This window comes from Dendropsophus ebraccatus, chromosome 8 (assembly GCF_027789765.1).
Source record: "Dendropsophus ebraccatus isolate aDenEbr1 chromosome 8, aDenEbr1.pat, whole genome shotgun sequence".
In the NCBI taxonomy this organism is placed as follows: Eukaryota; Metazoa; Chordata; class Amphibia; order Anura; family Hylidae; genus Dendropsophus; species Dendropsophus ebraccatus.
In genome coordinates, this window is record NC_091461.1 from 85,462,344 (window position 1) to 85,489,867 (window position 27,524).

Here is a 27,524-nt window from a genome sequence, read left to right on the forward strand (position 1 = left end):
TGGACGGAAATGAATGGTGAAGTTGAACCGAGAGAAGAAGAGGGACCACCTGGCCTGCCGGGGATTGAGGCGTTGAGCCGATTGGAGGTAGAGGAGGTTCTTGTGGTCCGTGTATATGTTAACGGGATGTTTAGCCCCCTCTAGGAGATGACGCCACTCCTCCAGTGCCAGCTTAATAGCCAGGAGTTCCCGATCTCCTATCGTATAGTTCCTCTCGGCAGGGGAAAAAGTCTTAGAAAAGAACCCGCAGGTTCTGGTCCTGCCTGATGTGTCCCTTTGCGAGAGGACTGCTCCGGCGCCCACAGAGGAAGCATCAACTTCAAGAGAAAACGGCTTGGAGATATCCGGGCGAACTAGAGCAGGAGCGGAGGCAAAGGCAGACTTTAGGCTATTGAAGGCATGTTCGGCCTCGGGAGGCCAGCGTCTAGGATCCGCCTTCTTCTTTGTGAGAGCCACTATGGGTGCCACCAGGGTAGAGAAGTGAGGGATGAATTGCCGATAGTAGTTGGCAAATCCAAGGAATCGTTGGATAGCTCTAAGTCCCTCAGGACGAGGCCACTGGAGAACAGCTGAGAGCTTGGCAGGATCCATCTGTAGGCCCTGGTCGGAGACAATGTATCCAAGAAACGGCAGGCTGCGCTGATGGAAAACGCACTTCTCCAGCTTGGCATACAAACGGTTGGCCCGTAGTCTCCGTAGAACCTGTCGTACATGGGACACGTGGGTCTGCTGGTCGTGGGAGAAGACCAGGATGTCGTCAAGATAGACTATGACGCAGACATAGAGGAGATCGCGGAATAAATCATTCACGAATTCCTGGAAGACCGCTGGGGCGTTGCATAGGCCGAATGGCATGACCAGATATTCGTAGTGCCCATCTCTGGTGTTGAAAGCGGTCTTCCATTCGTCTCCTTCACGAATACGGATCAGGTTATACGCTCCCCTGAGATCCAACTTGGAGAAGATCCTAGCTCCACGGAGACGGTCGAATAGTTCTGGGATTAGCGGAAGAGGATAGCGGTTCTTGACAGTCACCTTATTTAAGCCCCGGTAGTCTATGCATGGGCGGAGGGAACCGTCCTTCTTCTGCACAAAGAAAAATCCAGCGCCAGCGGGAGACGTGGATTTACGGATGAAGCCCTTCTGTAAGTTCTCCCGGATGTAGGAGGACATGGCTTCCGTCTCGGGCACAGAGAGAGGGTATACTCGACCTCGTGGGGGAGAAGTTCCAGGAGGAAGGTCTATAGGGCAATCATAGGACCGATGAGGTGGTAGAGAGTCTGCCTCCTTGGCCGAGAAGACATCCATAAAGTCTTGGTATTCATGCGGTAGACCAGACAAAGGCTTGGCATTAGCAGGTGACCTCGTAGAGAACTTGGGTTGAGGAGGTCTCAGACACCTATTTGGACAGTCCTGGCCCCAGCTGAGAACCTCCCCAGTTCTCCAGTCCAGCTTAGGGGTATGTAATTGCAGCCAAGGAAGACCCAGCAAGATGGCGGAAGAGGAATGGCGCAAGACGTAGAAGGAGATCCTCTCCTGATGTAAGGCGCCCACCTGGAGGACTAGGGGTTCAGTCTGGCAGTGCACAGCTTCGGTAAGAATCTCGCCCGTGATCGAAGAGATAGACCGGGGTTGGGCTAGCTGTATCACGGGTAGCCGCCATCTTTGGACCAACGAAGCAGAAATGAAACTGCCAGCAGCGCCAGAGTCGATGAGGGCAGTAGTCTGGAGAACTTGCCCTGAGGGTGTCTGGATGGAGACGGGCATAGTCAATCTTGGAGAGGTGGCATTCACACCTAGGGAGACCTCTCCCACTGGACCTAGGTGCGAGCGTTTCCCGGACGCAGAGGACGTTGGGGACATCTCTGCCGAAAGTGATCAGCGCCACCGCAGTATAGGCAGAGATTCAGCTCTAGTCGACGGGCCCTTTCTTCAGTCGTCAAGCGAGCTCGATCCACCTGCATAGGAACTTCTGGAGACGACTGGGGCATAGGAGCAACGGGATTTTGGAATACCGGTGCCAACCGAGGATGGCGACGGGGCAGGCTCAGACGCCGTTCTTGTCGGACCTCCTCCTCTCTCTCGGAAAACCTGGTGTCGACTCTGGTAGCCAGTAGAATGAGTTCGTTCAAGGAGGTAGGAAGGTCTCGGGCAGCGAGCACATCTTTCACCAACAGAGGAGCTCCCTTGAGAGAGGTTGAGGAGAGCTGTCTCAGCTGAAGTAGCACGGGCAGGTTCCTCAAAGACGGAGCGAAACTCGGCCAGGAAGGTTCGGAGATTGGCAGCAACAGGGTCATCTCGGTCCCACAGCGGCGTGGCCCAGGCCAGAGCTCTACCCTCCAATAGGCTAATGATGAAAGCCACTTTAGAGCGCTCGGTGGGAAACTGACTACTTAAAAGTTCAATATGCATGGTGCACTGAGCCAGGAATCCCCTGCACAACTTGGGATCGCCTCCATATTTAGTCGGGAGGGCCAGTCGAAGTCTCGAGGTGGCTGCTGGTGGTGGTGAGCGCTGGGCTGTAGCATGCTGCTGTAGGGCGGCAGTCAATTGCTGGATTTGCTGCGACTGTTGCTGGATTTGTTGAGCCTGTTGCGCGACCACTCTGGCGACGTCACGGAGATCAGGCACCTCGCCGGGATCCATGGTTGGAGCCTACTGTAACGCCTGGAGTAGTGGATCCACTGGACCGTCACCAGCGATGGCACTAACCTCACCAGGGAGCGGAGTCTAAGGGGCCGCTGGTTTTCACCAGAGCCCGCCGCAAGGCGGGATGGACTTGCTGCGGCAGGCGACCCCCAGGTCGCTACCCCTGGCTTGGTTGCTGGTGATGGCAGGCGAGGCGTGGCAGGAGCAGTAGGCAGGAGATGGTAGTGGCAGAGGTCTGTAGTCGTGACCGCAGGAGACAGGCTGAAGACAGGAGCAATAGAGTAACGGGGAAGCAGGAACCAGGAACAAGGACTAGGGACCAGGTAGCGGGCAGGAATCAGGAACAAGGACTGGGGACCAGGTAGCGGACAGGAATCAGGAACAAGGACTGGGGACCAGGTAGCGGACAGGAATCAGGAACAACAGGGAGCTGGGCCAAACGCTATGGGAAGCATGTAGAGGCTCCAACACAAGGGACAGGGCATGCTGGGATTTATAGGGGAGTGATTGGTGCAACTAACCAATTAGGGACGCACTGCCCCTTTAAATCTGAGACAGCCGGCGCGCGCGCGCCCTAGGAGGCGGGGACGCGCGCGCCGGCCGGCACAGCGACGGACAGGAGCGTGGAGAGGTAAGGCGCCCCCCGGGGCCGAAGTGACAGCAGCGCCGGGTCCCTGCCTACGGACACCGGCTGCTGCATGGGGCAGTGGGGAGTCGCGGCGGCGGCCCGGAGCACGGGACGCCGCCGCGGCCGTAACAGGACGGCAGAGATAACTGAATGCTGAACAATCCGGCCACATTGTGGTGGCGGTGATTTATGAAAGCATATCATGCTTTGAAAGTGTACATCAATTATTTGTTGGCTTAGTCATGTAAGTCATATAAGCCAGTTTTGTGCCTGAAAACAGGAGTAAATCATGGCAGAAATCTACACCTGCTCTGAAGCAGGTGTAGATTTCTGAGGCATCCTCCTAGTAAAGCCAGCGGGGTGCATGGGGGCGGGGCTTTATTTAAGAATGGTGTACGAGTATGGCGATCTATCTTGATAAGTTTCCCCCAAAAGGCTGTATTACACGGCACAATGTGAGGAGGAAACGAGCACCAACCTGTCAGGTCAGCATTCGCTTACTCCTTGTTCCCTGCTTGCTGTCTGTGCATGTGATGGCAATTGGGAGGGGCTGCAGGGAGCTGTGGGAGGGGCTGTCCGGCTCATCCTTAGATTATCTGGGTGGCCCATTGAAGAGAGCAGCTCTCTAAAATTTTTACTTCCTCATTTTAGTCAGTGGGAAAAATCTTCAATAAATTTACAGCATTTCTGCAACATTAATTGACGTGCTGGACATGTATAATCCCCACAGGATCTGCAATTCATTTAGCCCCTTAAAGTGTCACTGTCGTGAATTTTTTTTTTTTGCAGAAATCAATAGTCCAGGCGATTTTAAGAAACGTTGTAATTGGGTTTATTATCCGAAAAATGCATTTTTATCATGAAAAAGCAGTTTGAAGCTCTCCCCCCTGTCTTCATTGTTCTCCTATGGAGAGAGCTAAAGAAAAGACCAAAACAGGACAACAAAGAGTTAATCTACAAATCCCTCACAGGATATCTCCTGTGACAGTCACCAGTGACCTGTCTGAGCTCAGATTACAGCTGTCACCCAGCTCCATGCCTGTAATCCTCTGTTATCTGCTTTCTGCTGCCGGCTAACTCCCTCCTTCCTCCTCCCCCCTCCCCTCTCCTGCAACAAGTCACAATTTTCAGATTTTTCAGAGTGGATGAAAAAGAGGAAGGAGGGGGGGACCTGGGAAAAGGCTTTTTACATGCAGATAATGTCAGATTTGGCTAATAAACCCAATTACAAAGTTTCTTAAAATCGCCTGGACTATTGATTTCTGCAAAAAAAAAAAAAAATGACAGTGACTCTTTAAGGACAGAGCCAATTTCGATTTTTGCGTTTTAGTTTTTTCCTCCTTGTGCTTAAAAGGCCATAGCAGTTGCATTTTTCCACCTAGAAACCCACATGAGCCCTTATTTTTTGCGTCACTAATTGTACTTTGCAATGACAGGCTGAGTTTTTGCATAAAGTACACTGCGAAACCAGAAAAAAATTCAAAGTGTGGTGAAATTGAAATAAAAAAAGCCTTTTTTTTATTGGGGGAAAGGTGTTTTTACGCCATTCGCCCTGGGGTAAAACTGACTTGTTATATATGTTCCTCAAGTCGTTACAATTAAAACGATATGTAACATGTAAAACTTATATTGTATCTGATGGCCTGTAAAAAATTTAAACCATTGTCAACAAATATACGTCACTTAAAATCGCTCCATTCCCAGGCTTATAGCGCTTTTATCCTTTGGTCTATGGGGCTGTGTCAGGTGTCACTTTTTGCGCCATGATGTGTTCTTTCTATCGGTACCTTGATTGCGCATATACGACTTTTTGATCGCTTTTTATTACAATTTTTCTGGATTTGATGCGATCAAAAATGCGCAATTTTGCACTTTGGGATTTTTTTGCGCTGACGCCATTTACCGTGCGAGATCAGGAATGTGATTAATTAATAGTTCGGGCGATTACGCACGCGGCGATAGCAAACATGTTTGTTTATTTATTTATTTATTTACTTTTATTTATAACCTGGGAAAAGGGGGGTGATTCAGACTTTTATTAGGGGAGGGGGCTTTTTAATATTAACAACACTTTTTTTTTTACTTTAACACTTATACTAGAAGCCCCCCTAGGGGACTTCTAGTATAAGTGCTTTGCTCTCTCATAGAGATCTCTGCAGCATAGATATGCTGCAGAGATCCATGAGATAGGCACTCATTTACTTCCGGCTGCTGCAGCCGGAAGTAAACGAGTGCCGAGCCGGGGACGGCGCCATCTTGGAGCGGTCCCCGGCCCGCTTCAGAAACGGAGATCGCTCCTCCGGGATAACATCCCGGGGGAGCGATCTCCGCCACTAGACACCAGGGAACAGCTGAATCCGGTAATCGGATGCAGCTGTCATGTTTGACAGCTGCATCTGATTACTGTATTAGCGGGCACGACGATCGGACCGTGCCCGCTAATACCAACGGTCCCGGGCTACAAGCGGCACCCGGGACCGCCGCGGTTCAGAGCGGGGTCGCCGCGCGGCCCCGCTCTGAACGTCCTTACCGGCATCAGGGCGTTAATATACGCCCGATGTCGTTAAGGGGTTAATGCAATGTGTAGATGAGATTTCCACCCCATGTGAACTTAGCGAAAGGGATCATGCATATGGCTACAATACAGCTTTATGCAGGAGCCATATGTTTTGATTCTATAATGACATTAGATTTCCTGTGAGACCAGGAAAGCCTTGGTTCTGAATATACTTTTCCTTCTCTGGTCAAATTGCAGCCATGCATGAGCCTATTGAAAACATCAGGGTGTGTGTCTCTTTAAAATGATGGACACCTCTGGTTTGGGTCCAGTAATGTGAGAAGGGGCTGATGTTATATAAAATGTTAGTTTATTACTTTATTTCTATGTTCAAAGCATATTTTGTATCATGCAGGCTATACGGGCCTCTGATCCTTATCTGCCTACAGAGTCAGAGTATGTATCATACACACACTGCTTATGAATAAGGCAAAAAATTCAAATGATCTAAATAATTATAGTAAGTAACATTTATGAATTTTTTTTAATATTTAAAAGGTTTAGTGATAGGTGTTTTGTATTAGGTGTTTTGTGCACTGCAGGCGATTGGTCAGAATTGTGCATTAGTATTTGTAAGCTAAAACATGATATACAATATACTTTTATTTTTGTATAATGTTTAACCTGGGGATAGATGTGAAGTTGTAATGTTGCAATAACCCCTTTATACCTGCTAAGGATGAACACATACTATCCTAAGATAGTAAGAATGAAAAAAATGTAACCCCCTACCCACACCACAATGTACAACTGCATGTAAATATTATACATGCCTGTAAGTGATAGTTTAGAGGCCAGACTGAATCCATTGTAGAGGCAGCTAAAGGGCTCTGCTAAGCCTTGGCTACTGCCATGGCTCGTCAATTGCTACAGCATGCCTAAGGCAAAATATAGCAATTGAGTGCAAATTCAATGGGTCAATCCAGTACATAGGTACTGCATTGATTTCTGTGAGCAATCAAGATATTACTCATAGACGTCACCTAGAGGGACTACAAAAGTGCGCAAAAAATAAAAATAAAAGATTTTAAAAATATGAATAAATCCATCCTGTAATAAAAGTTTAAATCACCCTACTTAAATAAAAAAGGAAACAAAAAAATAATAAACATACTTGGTATCGCCCCATGTGGAGTTGCCCAAACTGATTTTTTGGTCACATCACATCCTATAAAAAATACAATAAAAAGTCACTTATATGAAAGGGTGGCACTGATATCATATCATGGCATTAATAAAAAAAAAAAAGGATTAAATAATTGGGTATTTTTGTAATCGTACTGACTAAAGTTAATATGAAAAATAGAGAAATTTGCATCAGTAAACAGATAGTACCCAGTGCTAACCTCGTATTTGAAAACTAATTTTTCAAGTCTTTAAACTTAAAAAAATGGTGGGGAGTAGTTTGGTCCAGGACTGTGTATGAGACATATCCATTCTGAATTTCTGGGCTGAATACATTACACTTGCTGGAAAAAGGAGCTACGGAAATACACTAGAAAGCTCTTCACACAGAGCAAAAGCAGCTGAACTTCTGCGCTGAATCAGCGCTGACATCTCAGCCGTTAAAATAGGTGCAGAGCTAATTTCCATTGTGTTGAATGGAAATTCTGCTCTGCAGTTCACACGGTGGAATTTCTGCACTGAACTAATCCGCTTTCCGCCAGAAGAATGAACATGTTCATTCTTCTGCTAGCGGAAGCCTATACAAACCAATGGGGCTCTGTTTTTCTGTTTCAGCGCGGAATACGCGCGTATTCAGCGCGGAATACAAGCGTAATACAAGCGGAAATTACGCGCTGAATCAGCACGGAAATGGGGAGAAAAGGGGGGAGGAGGATTCTAGTATATATTCTGGTATAGTCTAGTTTACTCGCCAAATAATCGCTGAATTTCAGCGCTGAATGCATGCGGATTCAGCGCGGATATCTCAAGTATTCCGCGCTGAATTTGTCAAGAGCTGATTACGAGCTGAACACTTTCCTAGCGGAATACGCAGGGATTCTGCTTACATTCTGCTTATATTCTGCTCGGAATTCAGCGTCAGTTGATTTCTGGCGGAAATATTTCCTCACGTAATCCGCCCCTTTTGCTCTGTGTGAACGTAGCCTAAGCAGTGGGGAAAAAAGGAGCTTGGATATCTATTCTGATGTTAAATTTACAATGCTGTAAAAAAACTGTCAAGGTACACTTAAATGTGCAATGTAACAGTTTGCATTGACGGTTCGGATAGAGAATACTCTGCAGTGTTGCTTTAGCTAAAATTATTGGGAGTTTTGATATGTGGATGTTTAGACCCCCACAAGTCTTAAATCAGATCACATTCTTACATAATCAGTGTAACCATAAAAATAACATCAGCTAGAAAGCAGGTAGAAGGTAAAGAGTTAATATTTAGCACAATATACTGGTTGTTCTAAGTATTAGACCAAGTCACCCCCATTGAGACAGCAGCTGCATAAATACATAGGACATGATACGCCGGCTTCCTCCTGTTCTAATCTAAGCCCGTAGGGGACTACTGAACAGCACATCCGGATACACAGGAGTTCATGTAACTCCTTCTGAAGGGAAACGTATCAGAAACCTTTAATACGTTATTGGCATCTTATCCAACAAAACAAGTCAGACCCATTATTGGCTGATAGCTGGAAAGTGATTGATGTTTGTTCGTCAAATTATTCTCTTCTGTTTATGGAAGTCATAATCTCACTATTACACTATGTAATACACCCTCAAAGCCCTAGGCTATCAATAAAAATGGCAATTATTACAATCCTAATAACACAATACTCATAGAAAAGCAATTACAGCTCCTTCCGTGGACAATAAAAAGAAAAAAAAAAAACAGTAAGAAGCAGAACCCAGTTTGCAGCATGTATTGTGAAAAAGGTGTACATAATTATAATAATTTTTTTTATATAGCGGCAACATATCCACAGCACTTTATAATTCTGGGGGAACATAATCAGACAAAATCAGACATTGCAGAGATACATGTATAACCATCAAGCAAAAAAGGAGGACGTTTATTAGCTTTATGGAAACGTTAATATTTAGGGTAAATTGAAAACAAACTATAGTGTGCTAAATGTTTCTCATTGCGGCACCTGGCCAGTGATTGGCCGAGCAGGCTGTACCCCTCAGATGAGTCAGTCTCGGAAGTGGAGGCCGGATTTCTCACTAAAAAGTGATGTAGGAGAACAGGGAAAGGTAAAAATACACTGTTTGGTAACTTATCCCTATTGGTAGCAACAAATGAGAATTCATTTTACAGCAAAATACTCCTTTAGGCTATGTTCAAAGAATGTTTTTTCAGCTTCGTTTAAAATGACGTCCATTATTTTGAGTTTAAAATAACGGACGTCATTTAGCAGCCTGGCCTCCCCTTAGTGCAATGACTGGTGTTTGTATGTTATTCTAGTTTGGGGTTACTAACTGGACTTTGGGTGCGGCTTAATTGAAAAGTCCATTGAATTTAATTGGAAAAAGAAATTGGAAAAAGAAAAACTGTGTGTGAACAACTAATAAAAATCATTCGCTGTTTGCAAAAGACGTTCGAAAATAATGATCATGCTCTTTATTTGGCGTCCGCGGTAAAAATATCCGTTATTTAATACATTGTGTGAATTGGACGTCCATCTTTCCATTGGCTTCAATGCATTGCCATAGCAGTTAAATCGCTAAATCGCAGTTAAATTGTAAATAGCAAAATCGGCTTTCTTTTCTCTATTTTTGATGTTCTGTGAACATAGGCTTATCTGTATGGGGTGGAGGCAGACATGGCATGCTTGCAAATATGGTAAATGGAGTGTGGTGCTGATACGATCAAAGTAAGGGTCCTATTACACTGAGCGATTTTTAACGATTAACGACTAACGATAAGCTATCGCAAACTAGATTGTTTATCATTAACCTGAAATCGTTCACCATATTACACAGAACGATAATCGTTAGTTACGATTGTTACTATGATCGTTTATTCCTTCTGATCCCAGAAAAACAATAAACAATGTGCTATTACACTAAACGATTAGTGAAAAAACGGGGAACTTGAGCGAACGAACGTGGAATTACAGCGAATGATTAACGATAATTTTAGGTTCAGATCTATATCAACGATCAACGACATACAAACGATTTTTCGATCGTTGCCTGCAATTACACAGAACGATTATCGTTTAAATTCGAACGATTTAACGATTTTTCGCACGATAATCGTCGCGTATAATAGGGCCCTTAGGCTTATAAAATTGGGGGGCTAGTGTTGATTCTGCTATTAGTGTCACCCACCTAAATCTACCTGTAACAAAGCAAACAGAAAAGATTGGATGACGTATAATACACCAAACTATAATACACTAAAAACAGTTCTCTTTGTTCTAGACTCAAGTGTGCTGCAAAAAGGTTTTGTAAAGAAGAAATCAGGGGCACGTTGTATTAACTTGGGGTAAGTGTTTACAGGAAATGAAAGTAACCTGTGTCTGTGGCTACAGGTCATATATAAACCAGAGCTATTTTAACAGCTCAGATTCTATGGGGCTAATGGGAGCGGCCAGACTATTCCTGAATGTTTCCTCAATGACTCACTATTACCTTAGCGGGCCTGGTATTCTACCTGGTCTACTCACTTTTCATGGACGCAGGAATAGCCAAAGGCTTTGGAACAAGACACAACAAAGAGCGTGAACAGATCAAATAATCTCCCAAGCACCTTCAGTCATTGCCTGGGCAACTGAAGTGACTGTCACAGCCAAACATCTGCTCTTACAGGTAAAGAAAGTTGAGGGAGGAGATTTTGCTAGCAGACAAAAATTTTTGCAGGAAAGGGGCAAGGTGGCACATTGGATGAAAGGATGACTAGCACTGCACAGAAATGGCACACAGATTTCAGTAAAAAAATCTGAGTGTTTTTATAATACAGTGACTAGTATCTACCAAATGTCATCAACACAAGGACACTCGGTACCGATGACTGGGACCTGTGCACCCATGGCTCTATAATATGCATAAGGAGAGAAGGCAAGCCTGACTGACTTTTTCCACAGAAGAGCTACTATATCAGGGATGGGGAACCTTTGGCCCTCCAGCTGTTGCAAAACTACAATTTGTAGTTTTGCAACAGCTGGAGGTCCAAAATTTCCCCATCCCTGTACTATATCATAAATTGCTACAAAAGTTAATTCTGGCTATGATAGAAAGCATAGAAAGGAGTCAGAACATATCTTGTATGGGGCTGTGTATCTGTGGACCTCAGTATTCATGATGTCCCCTGTCAAAAGAGCCCACAGTAGGCACCTGTACATCAGAACAGAACCAGAGAGCAACCTCATCTGAGAGTGACCTCATCTGATGAATCAGGTTTTCTTTCACGTCATGTGAATAGAATGAACTATGGCAAAAAGTGACGTGAGAGAGGCAATGAGATGGTTTAGGCAGTGTCCTCACTGGGAAAAAAAAGTCCTACAATTCATATAAAGCAATACTGGGCAATAACTGTGTAACAACTACTAGCAACAACTTGGAATAATTGTCAACTATAGGCATATTGCTTGTTTTACACACGGCAGTGTTTGTGCCAAAACCAGAACTGGATCCAACAGGACAGAGAAGTACAAGTCCTCCCTTTATTTCCCATCCCATTTGAATCCACTTCTGGTTTTGGCACAAAAACTGCAGTGTCAGTTTTCAAAATTAAGAAGGGGTTAACACTATATAAAATGCAGAGAATGGTAGCTTTTAGGTAAATTGTCATGATCAAAGCTAGCTATAGACTTTGAGGCTATCGGGGAGATTTATCATACTGGCATAAAGTAGAATTGTCCTAGTGGCCCTTAGCAACCAATCAGATTCCACCTTTCATTTTTCAAAGAACCTGTGAGGAATGAAAATTGGAATCTTATTGGTTGCTAGGGGCAACTAAGACAATTCTACTTTACACCAGTTTAAAAAAATCTCCCACTATGTTCCTGCACAGCATTTTTTCTCAGTATTTTGCAACCAAAACCAGGAGTGGATTGAAAATACAGAAAGGCTATGTTCACACACACTGTTAAAATTTAGTAGATGTCCGTCATTTGATGGCAAATAATGGGCATTATTTTAAAACAACGGCAATTATTTACCATTAAATGACGGCTATCCACTTAATTTCAAGCCACTTCTGGTTTTGGTTGCAAAATACTGAGCAAAAATACTCTGTGGGAACATAGCCTCAATATCCATTAGTCTACATTTAATTATTCTTAAAATTGAGTTGCAAAATTGAAAGCATAGAATAAAACTCCACTCAGACCCTATGCCTTGGAGCAACAGACTTTCCTGTAGCTGACAAATACATCAGTGCTATAATTCACAGTAGTACAGTTATGTAATCGTTCAGTTCATATTACTATACAAATGAATACCTAGGTCCTATACATCATTTTTGGTGACATCATTGAATGTTAGGTCATTTAGTACCAGGTTATTGAGACAAATTTTTTGACTATTACCATGTACTGCTAATGCTATCTGATCCGTACTTCTTTTTTCCTATTCTATGATGTTAAAGCAATGGGCATGTCTACAAAATTGTAAGATAAAAGTCATGCACCCACCGGAATAACTCTGGAGGCTATGACTACATTATAAAAGCTTTTCTTTGAGAACATGGTGGAGGGTAAAGATGCGGCCACAGAAATGTGGTCCTATAAATATTCTATAAATACGAGCCCGAAGCTTTTAAAATTCTGTCAAGGTGGCTTGATGCCTGGGGACTGGGCAGGACAATAAACCTCCAGCAGGCAATGAAAGGAAGTTTACTCACAGAACACTGTAAAGGTGTCCTCTAAAGGAAATCTCTTCCTATTAGTATACTAAAGTACAGGTGGAGCCCCCAAAGACATATGCCTTGTTTGGTATAACTTTTTATTTTCAGTTATGTAATTACAGCTGGTTTATGTCACTGTGTAATCTTTTAGTTGACCAGTTAAGCCTTTCAAATAGAAAGACTCACATAATGCTAAAATATTTTACATGAAAATTCAATTTATTCCTTCATTCACATTGATGCGTTTTGCCTACCTTACAAACAAATCCATTAAGCAGGTCTTAAAAAAGGTAATTTGTTGTGTTTGTGTGTCTTATGAAGTACCTGTAAAGAAAACACTGTGGCCGCAAAGCAATCTAAATGGACAGGGTCATGACCCTGTGAACAATTTTATCTCCTTACTGTCACCTTCAAATCCCAACTAGCACTGGCAGGAGATTTGGTTTTCCCCCATCTCAATAGATTGGCCTGAGGCCGGGGCCCTCTGCTGGGGTTAATGGATTTATGGCCTTGACACACTTAACTTTTATTGAGATGTTTTCAGGAGAGGTGTGCAGCCCTCTTTTTCTTGCCTTGGGCTGAGTGATGGGATGCTTGCTCTAGTCTCCGCTGGAGGGACGAAGAGGAATGCTTCTCCCTAAAAAATAGATCTTATATTTTTGAAATAAGTCCTGAAACTACCTTATATAGGAGCCATAAAAACCAAATGTGGTCTCTCTCCCAAGATTTTCCTTGAAACACTATTATCTTTGCGTTGCCATCTATCAGACATTGGACCATGGAGTAATACAAGCTGCGTGCCTATTTGTTTAGTTGAAATTCTGTAAATGTTATATCCAGGTTACTGGTAAGTTTAAAAAAAAAAGATCTTCAGGCACACAACATATGTTCATTTATTTAGGGAACAATAATCTGGAGGGGACAATAGAAGAGTTTTCTAGGCCTGCTCTGTGACCTGTGCAGAGGTCATTGTGCAGGAAGGGGGGAGTTATTACCATTGTCTATTTTGAATGGTCTGATCCCACTATATAATGATGTCACCTTTCACTGTAATATTCTTAACTCTTATTCAAAAGCATATCATGTGAAAAGTTGCAAGATAACGTTGTTAATTTATAGACATTTCTGCTCCTGGGTTAAATGGTTTGGCCACTTTATAGTAAATGTGTTTTGTGTGTAGTATAAGTAAGTGTATTCACATTACCTACTGACAGCAGCTCCCTGTGTACCTCATAGAGCTGAAATCATCCTGCTCTGTGGTGATCCTGTCCATATACAGGCTCAGTGGTGGACACTGGGGGGCGTAGCATGGTCACATGTTCTTCCACGTTGGCCATGACTCACAAAAGAGCAGGCCAGCCTAGCCTGGAAGAGAGGAGTCTGATTTTAGCCCTATAAGGTACACAGGGAGCTGCTGTCAGTATATACAGTGAGTACACTTGCTAATACTGTACACTGAACTATTTTACTATAAAGTGGCCATCCCCTTTAAGTAGTCATGTCAGTGATTGACAGCTCTCTCTCTCTCTCTATGCACAGACAGCTCTCTAATTATACACATAGTACAATTATACACATTTACGAGCCACAGGACTACTTAGCCCAGAGAGAGCAGAGATTTACAGTACATGAATAAACTTCAAGGGGGAGATTTATCAAACTGGTGCAAAGTGAAACTGGCCCCTAGCAACCAATCAGATTCCATCTTTCATTCCTCACAGACTCTTTGGAAAATGAAAGGTGGAATCTGATTGGTTGCTAGGGGCAACTGAGCCAGTTTTACTTTACACCATCTTTGTATCAATCTGTTCAGATGCTCCATTACAAGATGTTTTTACACTGGCCTGTATTTTCAATGTAAAAGATTTCCTTCGATTAATTTAAAATAATCCAATATATATATATATTTAATTTTTGGAGACATTTTTCCTACATAAACACATTTATTATTTTCCTGGTTTCGTCAGTATTGGTAATTCATGGTGTGCAATACATGTCCAGGATCTGGTCCAGGTTCTTTAGGTGTTCATGGTCTACAAAAGTGGGACGTTCTAACAAGATTTGATAATACAGTACGCTACTCAGAAAACTGTGTCTATGTCATCTAGCTCTATTAGTTATATATCTGTATACACTATACTGTATATATAATATACTGAGTAAATAACCGATACCTACCCAGGAATTACCAAAAGTTCTGATCCACATGGTCCAGACTCTATTACCTCTCCAAGCTGAGCATGCTTAAGGCCTTATGTACACTTCCTGCACAGTTGTTCAAGATTGCGGATCTGCAATCACGGATCAATTTATTGCTTTCTTTTGGGCTATTCACACATTGCGTATTTTTACAGATCTGGAATCGGAGTAAAATTAGCAGAAAAATTACTGAATGTGTGAATAAGGCCTAAGTATAAAGCTATGTTCACACAATGTCAAAAATAGAGAAAAGGCATCCGCTTTTGAAATAAAGTCTGTTATTGCCGCAATTTAACTGACTGCAATGCATTGAAGTCAGTGGAAAGACGGACATCCAATGCATACAATGTATTGAATAACGGACGTTTTTACCGCGGATGTCAAAATAATGAATATGATCAATATTTTTGGACATTTTTTGCAAACAGCAGACGTTTTTTATTAGTTATTCACATACAGTTTTTCTTTTGTCACCGTTCTTTCTCCGTTTTTACTATTAAATTCAATGGACTTTTCAATTAAGCCACATCTAAAGGCCATTTAGTAACCCAAAGTAGAATAATGTACCAACAGCCGTCATTGCACTAAGGGAAGGCTAGACAGCTAAATAACGTCCGTTATTTTAGACTCAAAATAACGGACATAATTTTAAACGGAACTGAAAAAATGTTGTGTGAACATAGCCTAACAGAGGAGGGTGTATGGCAAAAGTACTAGGTGGTGAGTGGTGTGTAGAGCTGTTACTTGACTGAACAGTGTTTATAGTAATTTTAACTAAGAACATAGATATTTAATGACTCCAACCATATTATTAGTATTATGGCTGACAGCCATCCTTTGGCCACACAATCCTCAGAAGTAATACATTACAAAAGGCTGCCAATTTTCCTACTCTCCAAGAACATACATATGGCCACAAGTGTTTCAGAAACTAAACCAAGCAGCACTAATTCTAATAGCTGTACATGGAATAAGGGAGCATATTCTATTTATTTTGATATGATGTTAGAAAAGCTATGGAACTAGTATTTCTATATAAATGCATTAAGTGAATGTCTATAAATCATTTTTGGCAATTTTAACTAGAAATAAGGTTTTCTATAAAAACAATATATTAATTTCACTAAATATGGAGGAACTACACTACCGTTCAAAAGTTTGGGGTCACCCAAACAATTTTGTGTTTTCCATGAAAAGCCACACTTATTCACCACCATACGTTGTGAAATGAATAGAAAATAGAGTCAAGACATTGACAAGGTTAGAAATAATGATTTGTATTTGAAATAACATTGTTTTTACATCAAACTTTGCTTTCGTCAAAGAATCCACCTTTTGCAGCAATTACAGCATTGCACACCTTTGGCATTCTAGCTGTTAATCTGTTGAGGTAAGCTGGAGAAATTGCACCCCACGCTTCTAGAAGCAGCTCCCACAAGTTGGATTGGTTGGATGGGCACTTCTGGCGTACCATACGGTCAAGCTGCTCCCACAACCGCTCAATGGGGTTCAGATCTGGTGACTGCGCTGGCCACTCCATTACCTATGATAGAATACCAGCTGCCTGCTTCTGCTGTAAATAGTTCTTGCACAATTTGGAGGTGTGTTTAGGGTCATTGTCCTGTTGTAGGATGAAATTGGCTTTAATCAAGCGCTGTCCACTGGGTATGGCATGGCGTTGCAAAATTGAGTGATAGCCTTCCTTATTCAGAATCCCTTTTACCCTATACAAATCTCCCACCTTACCAGCACCAAAGCAACCCCAGACCATCACATTACCTCCACCATGCTTAACAGATGGCGTCAGGCATTCTTCCATCATCTTTTCAGTTGTTCTACGTCTCACAAACGTTCTTTTTTGTGATCCATACACCTCAAACTTGGATTCATCCGTTTACAACACTTTTTTCCAGTCTTCCGCTGTCCAATGTCTGTGTTCTTTTGCCCATCTTAATCTTTTTTTTTTATTGGCCAGTCTCAGATATGGCTTTTTCTTTGCCACTCTGCCCTGAAGCCCAAAATCCCGCAGCCACCTCTTCACTGTAGATGTTGACACTGGTGTTTTGCAGGTACTATTTAATGAAGATGCCAGTTGGGGACATGTGCTATCTTCTTGCTTAGTTGTGCAACGCGGCCTCCCACTTCTTTTTCTACTTTGGTTAGAGCCTGTTTGTGCTGTCCTCTGAAGGGAGTAGTACACACCGTTGTAGGAAATCTTCAATTTCTTAGCAATTTCTCGCATGGAATAGCCTTCATTTCTACGAACAACAATAGACTGTCGAGTTTCAGATGAAAGTTCTCTTTTTCTGGCCATTTTGAGCGTTTAATTGACCCCACAAATGTGATGCTCCAGAAACACAATCTGCTCAAAGGAAGGTCAGTTTTGTAGCTTCTGTAACGAGCTAGACTGTTTTCAGATGTGTGAACATGATTGCACAATGGTTTTCTAATCATCAATTAGCCTTCTGAGCCAATGAGCAGACACATTGTACCATTAGAACACTGGAGTGATAGTTGCTGGAAATGGGCCTCTATACACCTATGTAGATATTGCACCAAAAACCAGACATTTGCAGCTAGAATAGTCATTTACCACATTAGCAATGTATGAGGTGTATTTGTTTAAAGTTAGGACTAGTTTAAAGTTATCTTCATTGAAAAGTACAGTGCTTTTCCTTCAAAAATAAGGACATTTCAATGTGACCCCAAACTTTTGAACGGTAGTGTACATGGTTTAAAATTATATATATATATTTTGGGCTTCAGTGCAAAGTGGCAAAGAAAAAGCCATATCTGAGACTGGCCAATAAAAAAAAAAGATTAAGATGGGCAAAAGAACACAGACATTGGACAGAGGAAGACTGGAAAAAAGTGTTGTGGACGGATGAACCCAAGTGTAAGGTGTTTGGATCACAAAGAAGAACGTTTGTGAGGCGCAGAACAAATGAAAAGATGCTGGAAGAATGCCTGACGCCATCTGGGATTCTGAATAAGGAAGGCCATCACTCAATTTTGCAACGCCATGCCATACCCAGTGGACAGCGCTTGTTTGGAGCCAATTTCATCCTACAACAGGACAATGACCCTAAACACACCTCCAAATTGTGCAAGAACTATTTACAGCAGAAGCAGGCAGCTGGTATTCTATCGGTAATTGAGTGGCCAGCGCAGTCACCAGATCTGAACCCCATTGAGCTGTTGTGGGAGCAGCTTGACCGTATGGTACGCCAGAAGTGCCCATCCAACCAATCCAACTTGTGGGAGCTGCTTCTAGAAGCGTAGGGTACAATTTCTCCAGCTTACCTCAACAGATTAATAGCTAGAATGCCAAAGGTGTGCAATGCTGCAATTGCTGCAAAAGGAGGATTCTTTGACGAAAGCAAAGTTTGATGTAAAAACAATGTTATTTCAAATACAAATCATTATTTCTAACCTTGTCAATGTCTTGACTCTATTTTCTATTCATTTCACAACGTATGGTGGTGAATAAGTGTGACTTTTCATGTAAAACACAAAATTGTTTGGGGCACCCCAAACTTTTAGACGGTAGTGTATATATATATATATATATACATATAGCGCCGTACCCTGTGCTTAATTGGCACACGTATACTTCTATTGGCTATGCTCACACAATGTTTTTTTCAGCTCCATTTAAAATGTTTGAGTCTAAGATAACGGACGTCATTTAGCTGTCTGGCCTCCCCTTAGTGCAATGACGGCTGCTGGTACATTGAGAAAAAAAAATCTGTGTGTGCACAACTAATAAAAAATGTCCGCTGTTTGCTAAAGACGTCCAAAAATAATGATCACGATCATTATTTTGACGTCCGCAGTAAAAACGTCCGTCATTCAAAGCATTGTGTGCATTGGATGTCCGTCTTCCCATTCACTTCAATGCATTGCCATTGAAGTCAGTTAAATCACGGCAAAAACTGACTTTTTGTAAATATCAAAATCGTGCGCCTTTTCTTTATTTCTGATGTTTTGTAAACATAGCCATTATATGTAAATGTATTATAAGTAGTACCTTCCTGCTAGTTTTCATTAAAACCATAACTTACTAAACGCTTACATTGCATGCACCCCCATAAGCCAACAGTTTATCAGTAATACCCCAGAACACAAATGCTATAAAATCTGACTAAAATGCCTAGAACATTAGTGCATATCAGCTGTATTAAAAAGGAAAAAAATTGATGTTATCTAAAATGCATGTCTACCTTTTAACAACATGGCAGTTTGGGTCCAGCATTCTGTGTGTGTTTTTTTTAATATATAGTTTTTATGTAAATTTTATGTAGATTTTATGTAAATGTTTGGTATAAAAATATATATATATATATATATATATACATATATATATATCATTATATTGGGCCAGAGCTCCACAGAGCTTTCTTGCTCACAGAGGAGCCAAAGGTAAAAAGATTTAAAAAAAAATGACATTCTGGCTATATGTAGTAATCACTAGGGGGAGCTTAGGAGCTAATAGCATATTGTTTTTTTGTTGAGTTCAGTGTATAAACAGCAAGTAATGAGCTCTTCCTTTAGTGGCAGACCTAAAGTCCTGTAAGAGAAAAACAGCATTTCAATCTCCAATAGGTATGTGAAATTAATCAAGACAGGACTAGGCTATGTTCACACAACGTTTTTTCAGCTCCGTTTAAAATGACATCCGTTATTTTGAGTCTAAAATAACGGACGTTTTTTTAAATAGCGAAATCGGACATTTTTTCTCTATTCTTGACGTTGTGTAAACATAGCCCTATAGAGATATTTGGACAAGAAATGGATAGACATTTGGGAAAGATATAGCAAGTCATATTTTCTACATGAATATCATTTTTAATGTGCATCACAACATTTGTCCCTACGCTAGAATTTCATATACAGTGTTTACAACTGAAAAATAAAAAAAAATTCTGCATAGCCTTTTAGCTACTGGACATTTTCTTAAAACTAAGAGCTGGCAAACAACTGAATGAAAACTAAGATCTAAAGAGAAGCTTTAGTGAGAATTAAAGGGAATCTCTTAAAACAAGTGGGAAGTCAATCCTTCCTGATGGGAAGACAAAGTATATTTGTTTAAAACCTCCGATCCTATCTTTACTACCTTAGGCTCTTAGGCCTTATTTAAAAAAAAAAAAAAAAAAAAGCGGGACAGGACACACACAATTGAGTGAAATTCGACTTTTTGCTATGTTACATCCTGGCCTAAAGGGCATGAACTTTTGTCTTAACATTGAGTGCACCAATAAAGAATATATGCTAATATTAAGTATTACACAGTTCTCATCTGATTTGTCAGGTTGGCGAGTGTTTTCTTTCACCTAAAAAAAAGCAGGGCATTCAAATCTACCCAAATTCACGGAAAAGTCCAGTGTGGTCTCCTAGGCGGGTGTCGCTCATTTCTAGTTATTCATAGCTTCTAGACTCTGTATTACTTTTAATTTATTGACTTTTTCTCTTTTTTAAATCTTTGCCCACTCTGGATTATGAGGCTGCAGGGTGGTCTTCCTTATTGATTGACAGCCTTTCCTGTATACAAAATAATAGCAATGGTTATCAGTGGCATCAATGTAATTCACATTGAAATGCATCATTTCTTAATTAGATTCTAAAGGTCTGAGTAAACAGTGTATACACATTCCCCATTGGTAACCAATTACCAGACAATCTAAACAGTTTTATTAGTGAAAAATTCTTCTTTATGCCTATACACATGGAACAACCAACAGCATTACCCAGAGGGGACCTACAACATGGTATTAGAAAAGTATAAAATTATATTCATTTCACATTAGCATACACACATCCAGTTTTTGAAGCTAACTTTATCATTCACGTTTTTTTAAACAGAAACAGAAATGAATCCCATGAAGTAAATTGATTTCTCATAATCATTTTTTGTGATCTGTACTGTAAAAGGAAAATGTAAGTTTCAAGGTCAGTTTTTTAAACGAACGTCATTTTGGCACCAATACGTAACCGTTTTGGCCCTAAAATGACAGCCATCCAAAAAACCGACCACAACACAGCCAAAAATAGAAGTTGTGTGAACATACCCTTATTATGTTTTAAATTCCTGTTTAAGGCTATGTTTCCACAATGTCTTTTTATTGGCCATTACAATCCAAATAATGGCTGTTTTTTGTATAATGATAGCAGTTATTATAAAAAAAGACATTGTAGAAGCATAGCCTAGTAAAGAAATAAAACAATAGTGGTTATAATTAGATAAGAAAGAACTTTGAGTATGCTTGGTTTCATGTAAGTTCGAATGTACAGCGTTTGATTTCCATTCATTCTCTATTGCCAAAGGGAGTCAAAAGCTACATTTGGCTCTCATTGGAGGCCCTCTAGAGAATAAATGGAACAGCGACATGCAGCTCCATTCAGCAGGGGTTTTGGGGTCATCATTCTTAAGATTACAGGGGCCCTAGCAGTCGAACCTCAAATAATCTTAGTTATGCCCTATTCTGTGCATACTGTGGATAGGGTAAAACTACCCCAGGGGGGAATACCCCTTTAGACTATGTTCATACCATGTCTTTTTCTGATGGACAGTAATAATGATCATATTCAATACTTTTGATTGCCATTCGCAAATAACATGTTATTTTAAAATCAATGGCTATTTCACCTAAAAAGATGCTGTGGGAACATAGTCTTGGACAGTATTTTTGGTCAGTATTTTGGTCAGAATTTTGCAACCAAAACCAGGAATGGATTGAAAACACACTGTTGAAGTTGAGTGAATGGCCGCCATTTATTGGCAAATTATTGAAGCTATTTTAAAACAAAGGCTGTTATTTGCTGTTAAATGGTGGGCCATCCACTCAATTTTAACAGTGTGTGAACAAAGCCTTTCTGTGTTTCGAATCCACTCCTGGTTTTGGTTGCAAAATACTGACCAAAATACCAAGCAAAAATACTGTGTGTGAACATAGCCTTACCGTGTAAACCTAGCCATGATAGTAACATAGTAACATAGTAACATAGTAAATAAGGTTGAAAGAAGACAAGAGTTCATCAGGTTCAACCTAGGGAAATCCTACTGTGTTGATCCAGGGAAGGCAAAAACCCCTATGAGGCAGACGACAACCGTCCCATCACCGGGAGAAAACTCCCCCCCGACTGCAATGGCGACCAGAACAATCCCAGGATCAACGTATCACCGGAAATCTAATGCCCATAACTTGTGATATTATATTGGTCAAGAAAAGCATCCAGGCCTCCCTTGAACTTATTTAATGAATCGGCCATGACAACATCATGTGGCAGAGAGTTCCACAGTCTTACCGCTCGTACAGTAAAGAACCCGCGTCGATGCTGATGATGAAATCTTCTTTCCTCTAGACGTAGAGGATGCCCCCTTGTCATGGTTACAGACCTAGGAGTAAAAAGACCACTACAAAGATCTCTGTACTGTCCATTCATATATTTGTACATTGTGATCAGATCGCCCCTAAGACGTCTTTTTTCTAGCGTAAATAACCCCAAGCTTGATAACCTGTCTTGGTACTGTAACCCACCCATTCGCTTAATGACCTTTGTGGCCCTCCTCTGCACCCGCTCCAGTTCACCTATGTCCTTCTTATATACCGGTGCCCAAAACTGTACACAGTATTCCATATGTGGTCTGACTAGTGATTTATAAAGAGGCAAAACTATGTTCTCATCTTTAGCATCTATACCTCTTTTGATGCATCCTATTATTTTATTAGCCTTGGCAGCTGCTGCCTGGCACTGATCACTAAAGTTGAGTTTACTGTCCACCAATACCCCCAGGTCTTTTTCGGAAGTAGTTTTACCCAGTGTATTATTATTTAGCACATAACTGTACTTATTATTTCTATGGCCCAAGTGCATAACCTTACATTTATCCACATTAAACTTCATTTGCCATTTCTCCGCCCAAGCGTCTAGCTTCTCCAAATCCCTCTGTAATATGATATTATCCTCCTCTGTACTGATTACTTTACCCAGTTTAGTATCATCTGCAAAAATGGAGATTCTACTCTGTAGTCCCTCTACAAGATCATTAATATTAAAAAGAAGTGGACCCAACACTGACCCCTGTGGTACCCCACTAGTAACTAAAACCCAATCTGAATATGTTCCATCAATGACCACCCTCTGTTTTCTATCACACAACCAGTTACTTACCCATTTGCATACGTTTTCCCCAAGTCCCCGCATCCTCATTTTGTAGACCAACCTTTCATGCAGCAAAGTATCAAATGCCTTTGAAAAGTCCAGATACACAACATCCACAGCCTCCCCCAGGTCCAGTCTATAACTTACCTCTTCATAGAAGCCGATCAGATTAGTCTGACAGGAACGATCCCTCATAAATCCATGCTGGTGCTGCTGTACGAAACAAAAGGTACATTTTTTAAAGTAAAATAAAATAAAAATGAAATGGGAATCATTGTAATCTTACGAAGCTAAAGAATATAGATTAAGTCATAATAATATTTTACCACACTGCGTAGAAACAAAACTCAAATTTGAACAAAATGTTTTTTTCAATTCTCACTTCAAAAATGTATATATATATATTTTTTGTGTTGCATCATATGTATTAGAGAAAATAATTGGCATTTTTAAAAAGTATAAATGCAAAAATGAAAATTGTGTCATGAAGGGGTTAAAAAAAATAAAAAATAAAATAAAACTAATAGATATATGAAGTACTTTGATTTGAATGAATATCTTTATTTTTAAGATACTTAAAATAAACTACTACTAAAAGGAGATTCCCATTCTGTTGAGCAGTTCATTATAATGATTATATTCATACCTCACATGGAATATCGATAACATATTTTGTTATGTTTTCACTGTAAAGTTTGTTGTGTTGTGACATTTATTCCTGCAGTTTTCATGGCTATAGTGGACAAATGCTCCCGCAGGCCTAGTCAAACTCTTGACCTATTAATGAGTTTACAAAGGACATGACCTAGAGTAGCAAAAGCTGAAAATGGCCCTTCACTTTCAAGGTATGATTTTGGTTCTGCCTAACTGAACATTACATGGAAATTTCCTGGAGGGAGCCTATGACACAGGAAACCACAGGCAACGTGTCACGAGCAGACACCACGGGGGAAACAAAGAAGAGCTTGTGCAAATCTATGTAGGTCTGTGTCTGTGTGGGAGTTCTGAAGAGCAAGATACTGTCTGTCTTCAGTTTGCATTACAAAGCGGATCAGGGCTAATCACAGGGCTCATACACATACAACTAGAAAATATGTTCTGAAGTGACAGCATAAGACAATGGATAAGAAACAGAACCCTAACCTAAACTGCCCTAAAACTCTTCTGAATCCCATATCATATATTCTTTTGTCAGACCACAGCCGAAACATACATACAATACATTCAATTTTATTAACATAGACTTCTGTTCTACTTGATCGTGTTATTGGCAGCTTAACTTTCTATGGACTTCCAAGAATTGATTTTTCTTCATGGTTTCTTAAAGTTTAAACAAGGTTTAAATCTCATTTTACATTTTCATTGCTCACAATGTTTCTCCCTCCTCTATAATAGTAAATTACTTGTTTCCATGTGTTTCCTGTAATTCTACCCAGTACAACATAAGATAGGCATCTAAACTTTGAAATAAGTGAATTGAAATAAACTGTGAAAGGCCAACGCATAATAATCATTTTTCTAACAATGTCTATAATCTTCAATAAGCACAGACAAACAGAACTCAATTGTACATGTCTAGCTATCTGAAATGGCACAACCATACATTCCTGATATTTAACAAGAGGTATCTTTATACAAAGGGAACCTTTTGTGAACGCACAGAACTTGCAATGTTGCTCCAGCACCCAAATTAAATATGTGTAAAATATCCACATAAAGCAAGGATATACATCGTATCTAAAAACAAGAAAAAGTAAGGAGAAACTGCACATAATGGATTTTACACTTCCCTACGTACTTTCCCTAGTCTTATAGTATATATACAGTACACTGCTATACTGAGTACCATTAGTGCTTTAAAGTCTATGGCAACCTGTAAACCAGCGATTGTGATTGAGTCTCCGGGTTCCCTGCTGAGTGATGGCTCGTTCAGCCAATCAGTGGCTGCCATTGTCCTGTCAGTAATTGGCTGAGGGGGCTGGAGGCGGCACAGAAGAGGACACCAGAGAAGCAGAAGACACAGCAGACACAGAAGATGACACCAGGGAAGGGAAGACAGGTAAGTATTGCTCCAAAATAGCTAAAGAAAATTGTTTAGCTGGTTTAGTGCAGTTCTTTTACGCCAAAAATTTCCTAACCTGGCAAACCAAATAAAAAAAAAAAAAAAAATTGTTTGTCTCTAATAGATATAGAGAGAGCTTGCAGCACTTTTGTAGCTAGAGGGTGCAAGTTGTCCCACCATCAATGTACATACTGTATATATCCAGAAAATGATTGCAGAACTACAACATCTGTATAGTATACACTCTGGCCGGGATCCCTAGCGGCAACATAGAAAACTGATATGTCGTTAATCTTTAGCGCTGCTAAGTTCTGATGTAGGCGCATCCATGCACGCCCGCATCAGAACTCCCCACAGCACACAATGGAGCGTGTGGCCGGAGCCGCTCGCTCCATTGTGTGAACTGACAGGGTTTTCGGTGACCTCTATTCACTGCAGTACAGGCTGGGATGATCTTATCTGAGACCAGCCATTCCGTACGGAACGGCCGGGTCACAGGACGGCTGGTCTCTTACAGAGTGTGAACATAGCCTAAGGGCCCTATTCCACCGGATGATTATCGTTCAGATTATCGTTAAATCGTTCGAATCTGAACGATAATCGTTCGGTTGAAATGCAGTTAACGATTAACGACCGAACGAGAAATCGTTGATCGCTTTATAAGACCTGGACCTATTTTTATCGTTGCTCGTTCGCAAATCGTTCGCATTGAATAAGACATCGTTCGGTCGTTCACAATAGATACGAATGCAATAGCGAATAAATAGCGAAGAGAAACGATCGCAATTACGATCATAAGTAACGATTATCGTTCCATGGAAATGACCGAACGTTTTCAGGTCTTTCGCAATAGCGGTCGTTTGAGATCGTTAATCGTTAACGATTATGCAAACGATAATCGTCCGGTGGAATAGGGCCCTTATACTATAATCAGCTGCATGGAATTTTACAACATTATCAGTGCTACTTAACAATATACGCCATTTCTTTTATAAAGGAGCAGGTTGTTCTTGCTATATTATCTTCATACCAACAATTAAAGCTAATGATGTTTTTAAAAATACAATCCAGGTCTCCCTTCTCTCTCTCTCCCTTTCTATGATGGAAACATATTGGTAACTCCAAAAGTGAAAGAGATAAAACGAAGGGGTACAGGGGGGGGGGGGGGGGGGGGGGGGGGGGGGGGGAGAGACCGTCTTACAATGTAGGGGAAGCAGAGGGTGGTAACACATTTCTGACCAGGACTTGCCACAAATGAGGCAAACAATGAAGAGGTGGATTAGACTGCTCGGAAAGAACTGGGACCGTGAACTGGATGCAATATCTATTATCATCTGTGAGTAGACAGAGGAAACTACATAGAGGGTCACAAAAGGAGGTCTCTGATGGTTGAGGTTTTTTCATACAAATATATGGATTATTACTAATATGTCTACTGTAGGGTTGTTTTGAGCATTTATGGATTTTCCCTGTGATAACATAATACAGTATAGATTTTGACATACAAAATAAGGTGGTTCATACATGCATTATTTAGCCCCTACTATCTTTGTACAATAGTATAAGCAAGTTAGGGTACGGTAAGGCATAATATACTTCTATGGGTGCTGAAATAAAGACTTTGTACAAGTCACTAGCCGTACATAGCTATAATGTGGCAGTGTTCATGAGGCTTAATGGTTACTAAAATTAAAGGGAACCTCTCACCACTTTTATGCTGCCTAAACCACACGGGTGGTCCCCTGAATCCTCTGGCTGTTTCTTTGGCTAGTGGGGTGGAAAGAAGCCCCCAGCGACCACCATAAAAATGGTAGCATTAAAGGGAGGATAGGTTTCCCTTAGATCTATGGTTGCTTTATCTAAACTGGTGAGATGGATGTTGGAGGGCTTTTTAACTTTTACCGTAGTAGAGTTTGTTGTAAGCAATACATTACGTGTATACCATTATGAATAGGCTGAAGTTATATACAAACTTGGTATAATGGTGATAAAAAAAAATAAAGCCCTCTTTTATGTTGAAATCTATGTGCTTGATAGGCAATAACCAAAGACACTATAGAACAATGAAGGACTGTGCTTCCAAATCAGCTATAGATGGGCTCTAGTTATCCTTATACAGTACATGGCATTTAGCCCAGCAATTTGAGATGAAAAAAATGCAGACGAGCAGATATAAAGAAGAGCTACTGTATTGTGTATGTCATGGAAATTTTAATTAAGAAAAAAATTAGGATGTCAGATCAATGCTGTATAGAGAGGTGTTAGTCTGCCAGCACGAATGAATAGGCTTGTATGGCTTCTGAAGCTTATTCAGCCCCATCATTGCTTTCAATTATCATCTCTGGACACATATAAGCCGAGAGGCTAAAAGGAACTGGAATGCCCTAGAAGATGAGTCAGCTGATACAGTAGCATCTCATGGTTCTTCAGTGATATTCTTAAGCATTCTTTTAAG